This window comes from Columba livia, unplaced genomic scaffold (assembly GCF_036013475.1).
Source record: "Columba livia isolate bColLiv1 breed racing homer unplaced genomic scaffold, bColLiv1.pat.W.v2 Scaffold_103, whole genome shotgun sequence".
NCBI lineage: Eukaryota > Metazoa > Chordata > Aves > Columbiformes > Columbidae > Columba > Columba livia.
This window is the reverse complement of record NW_027043008.1, coordinates 5136269-5142980: the sequence shown is the minus strand read 5'-3', so window position 1 is coordinate 5142980 and position 6712 is coordinate 5136269.

The following is a 6712-nucleotide window of genomic DNA, read 5'->3' as shown; positions in this document are numbered from 1 at the left end:
GTGTATGTCACAATCCCCATAGGACAGTGTCTGTGTCACAAACCCCATTGGACAGCATGTGTGTCACAAAAACCATTGGACATCGTGTGTGTGTCTCTCAAACCCCATTGGACAGTGTGTGTGTCAGAATACCCATTGTATAGCGTGTGTGTCACAAACCCCATTAGAAAGTGTGTGTGTCACAAACCCCATTGGATAGTCTGTGTGTGTCACAAACCCTATTGGACAGTGTGTGTGTCACAAACCCCACTGGACAACGTGTGTGTCACAAAACCCATTGGACAGCATGTGTGTCACAATCTGCATTGGACAGCGTGTGTGTCACAAACCCCATTGGACAGCATGTGTGTCACAATCCCCATTGGACAGTGATTGTGTGTCACAAACCCCATTGGACAGTGTGTATGTTTCACAAACCCCATTGGACAGAGTGTGTGTGTCACAAAACCCATTGGACAGTGTATGTGTCACAAAAGCCATTGGATAACGTGTGTGTGTCACAAACCCCATTGGACAGCGTGTGTGTCACAAACACCATTGCACATCTTGTGTGTGTCACAAACACCATTGCACATCGTGTGTGTGTCACAAACCCCTTTGGATACGGTGTGTGGTTCACAAACCCTATTGGACAGTGTGTGTGTCACAAACCCCACTCGACAACATGTGTGTCACGAACCCCTTTGGGCAGCGTGTGTGTCACAAGACCCTTTGGACAGAGTGTCTGTCTCACAAACCCCATTGGACAGCGTTGTTGTAACAATCCCCATTGGAAAGAGTGTGTGTCACAAACCCCCTTGGACAGAGTGTGTGTGTCACACACCCACTTGGACAGTGTATGTGTCATAAACCCCATTGGACAGTGTGTGTGTGTGTCACAAACCCCACTGGAAAGTCTATGTGTCACAATCCCCATTGGACAGAGCGTGTGTCACAAAACCCATTGGACAGCATGCGTGTCACAAACACCATTGAATAGCGTGTGTGTGTTACAATCTTCATTGCACTCTGTGTGTGTCACAAACCCCATTTGACAGCGTGTGTGTCACAAACCCCATTGGACAGCATGCGTGTCACAATCCCCATTGCACAGCCTGTGTCTCATAAACCCCATTGGACATGGTGTGTATGTCACACATCGCATTGGAAAGCGTGAGTGTCATAAACCCCATTGGACAGTGTGTGTGTGTCACAAACACTATTGGACATTGTGTGTGTCACAAGCCCATTGGATAGTGTGTATGTGTCACAAACCCTCATGGTCAGAGTGTGTGTCACAAAACCCATTGGACAGCATGCGTGTCACAAACACCATTGGACAGCATGTGTGTGATATACCCCATTGTACAGTGTGTTTGTCACAAACCCTATTGGAGAGAGTGTGTGTTTCACAAACCCCTTTGCACAGCATGCGTATCACAAATCCCATGGGACAGCGTGTGTCTGTCACAAACCTAATTGTACAGTGTGTGTGTCACAATCCCCATTGGAAAGCGTGTGTGTCACAAACCCCATTGGACAGCGTGCGTGTCACAAACTCCATTGGACAGTGTGTGTGAGAAACCCCGTTGGACAGTGTGTGTGTCACAAACCCTTTGGACAGTGTGTGTGTCACAATCCCCATTGGAAAGCGTGTGTGTCACAAACCCCATTGGACAGCGTGTGTGTCACAAACAGCATTGGTCAGCGTGTGTGTGTCACAATCCCCATTGGACAGTGCGTGTGTCCCAAACCCCACTGGACAGCGTGTGTATCATGAATACCATTGGACAGCGTGTGTCTCACAAGACCCATTGGACAGAGTGTGTGTGTCACAAATCCATTGGGACAGAGTGTATGTGTCAGAAACCCCATTGGACAGCGTGCGTGCCACAAACCCCACTGTTCAGTGTGTGTGTCACAAACCCCCTTGGACAGAGTGTATGTGTCACACACCCACTTGGACAGTGTGTGTGTCATAAACCCCATTGGACAGTGTGTGTGTGTCACAAACCCCATTGGACAGAGTGTGTGTGTCACAAACCCCACTGGAAAGTGTATGTGTCACAATCCCCATTGGACAGAGCGTGTGTCACAAAACCCATTGGACAGCATGCGTGTCACAAACACCATTGAATAGCGTGTGTGTGTTACAATCTGCATTGCACTCTGTGTATGTCACAAACCCCATTTGACAGCGTGTGTGTCACAAACACCATTTGACAGTGTGTGTGTGTCACAAACCCCATTGGACAGCTTGTTTGTCACAATCCCCATTGCACAGCCTGTGTCTCATAAACCCCATTGGACATGCTGTGTATGTCACACATCGCATTGGACAGCGTGTGTGTCATAAACCCCATTTGACAGTGTGTGTGTGTCACAAACACTATTGGACATTGTGTGTGTCACAAGCCCATTGGATAGTGTGTGTGTGTCACAAACCCTCATGGTCAGAGTGTGTGTCACAAACCCCATTGGACGGCGTGTGTGTCAGAAGCCCATTGGACTGAGTTTGTGTCACAAAACCCATTTGGCAGCATGTCACAAACACCATTGTACAGTGTGTGTGCAACAAACCCAATTGGTCAGCGTGTGTGTCACAAACCCCATGGGACAGTGTCTGTGTCACAAACCCCTTTGCACAGCTTGTGTTTCACAAACACCAGTGGACAGATAATGTGTGTCACAATCCCCATAGGAAAGTGTGTGTGTCAGAAAACCGATTGGATAGCGTGTCTGTCAGAAACCCCACTAGAAAGAGTGTGTTTCACAAACCCCATTGGATAGCGTGTGTGTGTCATAAACCCTAATGGACAGTGTATGTGTCACAAACTCCACTGGACAGCGTGTGTGTCACGTACCCCATTGGACAGCGTGTGTGTCACAATCCCCATTGGACAGCGTGTGTGTCACAAACCTTATTGGACAGATTGTCTGTGTCACAAACCCCATTGGACAGTGTATGTGTCATAAACCCCATTGGATAATGTGTGTATGTCACAACACCCATTGGACAGCGTCTGTGTAACAATCCCCATTGGACAGCGTGTGTGTCACTTACCCCGTTGGACAGATTGTGTGTGTCACAGACCCCATTAGACAGAGTGTGTGTGTCACAAACCCTCCTTTGTCAGTGTGTGTGTCACAAACCCCATTGGACAGCGTGTGTATTGTCACAATCCCCAATGGACAGCGTGTGTGTCACAAACACCATTTGACAGTGTGTGTGTGTCACAAACCCCATTGGACAGCTTGTTTGTCACAATCCCCATTGCACAGCCTGTGTCTCATAAACCCCATTGGACATGGTGTGTATGTCACACATCGCATTGGACAGCGTGTGTGTCATAAACCCCATTAGACAGCGTGTGTGTGTCACAACCCCATTGGACAGTGTGTGTGTGTCACAAACTCCATTGGACAGCGGGTGTGTCACGAACCCCATGTAACAGAGTGTTTTTCACAAACACTGTTGGACAGCGTGTGTGTCACAAGCCCATTCGACAGCGTGTGTGTGTCACAAACCCTCCTGCTCAGCGCGTGTGTCACAAACCCCATGGGACAGCATGTGTATGTCACATTCCCCATTGGACAGCGTCTGTGTCACAATCCCCATGGGATAGCGTGTGAATGTCACAATCCCCATTGGACAGCGTCTGTATCACAAACCCCTTTGCACAGCGCGTGTGTCACAAACACCAGTGGACAGAGTGTGTGTGTCACAATCCCCATAGGAAAGTGTGTGTGTCAGAAAACCGATTGGATAGCGTGTGTTTCACAAACCCCATTGGACAGCATGTGTGTCACACGTACAATTGGACAGAGTGTGTGTGTCACAATCCCCACTGGACAGCGTGTGTGTCACAATCCCCACTGGACAGTGTCTGTGTCAAAAACCCTACTGGACAGATTGTGTGTGTCACAAACCCCTTTGGACAGCGTGTGTGTGTCAGAATACCCATTGGACAGCGTGTTTGTGTCACAAACCCCATTAGACAGTGTTTGTGTAACAAACTCAATTGTTCAGCGTGTGTGTCACAAACCCCAAGGGACAGCGTTTTTGTGTCACAAACCCCACTGGAAAGTGTTTTTGTCACAAACCGCATTGGATAGCGTGTGTGTCACGAACCCCATTGGACAATGTGTTTGTAACAAACCCAGTTGGTCAGCGTGTGTGTCACAAACCCCATGGGACAGCATGTGTGTGTCATATATCCATTGGAAAGTGTGTGTGTCACAAAACCAATTGGAAAGTGTGTGTGTCACAAACCCCATTGGATAGCATGTGTATGTCACAATCCCCATTGGACAGCGTCTGTGTCACAAACCCCATTGCACAGCGTGTGTGTCACAAACACCAGTGAACAGAGTGTGTGTGTGTGAAAATCCCAATAGAAAAGTAAGAGTGTCAGAAAAACCCATTGGATAGTGTGTGTGTGTCACCAACCCCATGAGAAAGTGTGCGTGTCACAAACCCCATTGTATAGCGTTTGTGTGTCAGAAACCCTTTTGGACAGTTTGTATGTCACAATCCCCACTGGACAGTGACTCTATCATCAACCCCATGTTACAGCGTGTGTGTCATTGGACAACGTGTGTGTGTCACAATCCCCATTGGACAGTGTGTGTGTCACATACCCCATTGGATAGCGTGTGTGTGTCAGAAATACTATTGGACACTGTGTGTGTCTCAAAACCCAACGGACAGCGTGTGTGTCACGAACCCCATTGGAGAGCGAGCGTGTCACAAGACCCATTAGACAGAGTGTGTATGTCACAAACCCTATTGGACAGCATGTTTATTACAATCCCCATTGGACAGCGTGTGTGTCACAAACCCCACTGGACAGAGTGTGTGTGTCACACACCCCATTGTACAGCGTGTTTGTCAGAAACCCCATTGGACAGCGGGTGTGTGTCTCAAACCGCATCGGAAAGAGTGTGTCTCACAAACACCATTAGACAGCATGTCAGAATCCCATTGGACAGAGTGTGTGTGTTACAAAACCCTCTGGACAGCCTATGTGTCACGAACCCCATTGGACAGAGTGTGTGTATCACAAACCCTATTGGACAACGTGTGTGTGTAACAATACCCATTGGACAGTGTGTGTGTCACAAACACCATTGGACAGCGTGTGTGTGTCAGAAACTCCCCTGGACAGTGTCTGTGTCACAATCCCCAGTGGACAGCATGTCTGTCAAAACCCCACTGGACAGCGTGTCTGTCACAAACACTCATGGACAGTGTCCGTGTCACGAACCCCATTGGAAAGCGTGTGTGTCACAAAACCTTTGGGCAGTGTGTGTGTCACAATCCCCATTGGACATCGTGTGTGTGTCACAATCCCCATTGGAATGTGTGTGTGTCACAAACACCATTGGACAGTGTGTGTGTCACAAGCCCATTGGACAGAGTCTGTGTGTCACAAAACCCACTGGACAGCATGTGTGTTCACAAACCCCATTGGAAAGCGTGTGTGTCACAAGACCCATTGTACAGAGTGTGTGTGTCACAAACCCCACTGGACAGCGTGTGTGTCACAAACACCCATGGACAGTGTGTGTGTCACAAACACCCATGGACAGTGTGTGTGTCACAATCCCCAGTGGACAGCGTGTGTGTCAAAACCAAATTGGACAGTGTGTGTGTCACAAACCCTATTGGACAGAGTGTGTGTGTCACAAATCCCATTGGAGATTGTGTTTGTCATAAACCCCACTGGACAGCGTGTGTGTGTCACAATCCCAATGGACATTGAGTGTGTGTCACACACAACATTGGACAGCGTGTGTGTCACAAACCCCTTTGAACAATGTGTGTGTCACAAACCCCACTGGACAGCGTGTGTGTAGTCACAATTCCCGTTGGACAGCGTCTGTGTCACAAACAAAATTAGACAGCGTGTGTGTCACAAGCCACATTGGACAGCGTGTGTGTCACAAGCCCATTGGACAGAGTGTGTGTGTCACAAAACCCATTGTACAGCGTGTTTGTCACAAGCCCATTGTTCAGAGTGTGTGTGTCACAAACCCCATTGTACAACATGTTTGTCACAATCCCCATTGGACAGCGTGTGTGTCACAAGCCCATTGGATAGAGTGTGTGTGTCAGAAAAATGCACTGAATAGCATGTGTGTCACAAACCCCCGTGGGCGCTGTGTGTGTCACGAACGCCATTGGACAGTGTGATTGTCACAAACCCCCATGAACACTGTGTGTGTCACAATCCCCAGTGGACAGCGTGTGTTTCACAAACGACCGTGGACACTGTGTGTGTCACAAACACCACTGGACATAGCGTGTGTCACAAACCGCACTGGACAGCGTGTGTGCGTCACAATCCCCATTGGACAGTGTGTGTGTCACAAACCCCATGCGACAGCGTGTGTGTCACAAAACCCATTGGATACCGTGTGTGTCAAAAACCCCATTAGGAAGTGTATGTGTCACAAACACCTTTGGATAGAGTGTGTGTGTCACAAAACCTATTGGACAGTGTGTGTGTCATAAAGCACACTGGACAGTGTGTGTGTCACGAACCCCATTGGACAGCGTGTGTGTCACAAGACCCATTGGACACAGTCTGTTTGTCACAAAACCCATTGGACAGCGTGTGTGTCACAAACCCCTTTGGACAGTGTGTGTGTCACAAACCCCATGGGACAGAGTGTGTGTCACAAACACCATTGGACAGCGTGTGTGTAACAAGCCCATTGGACAGAGTGT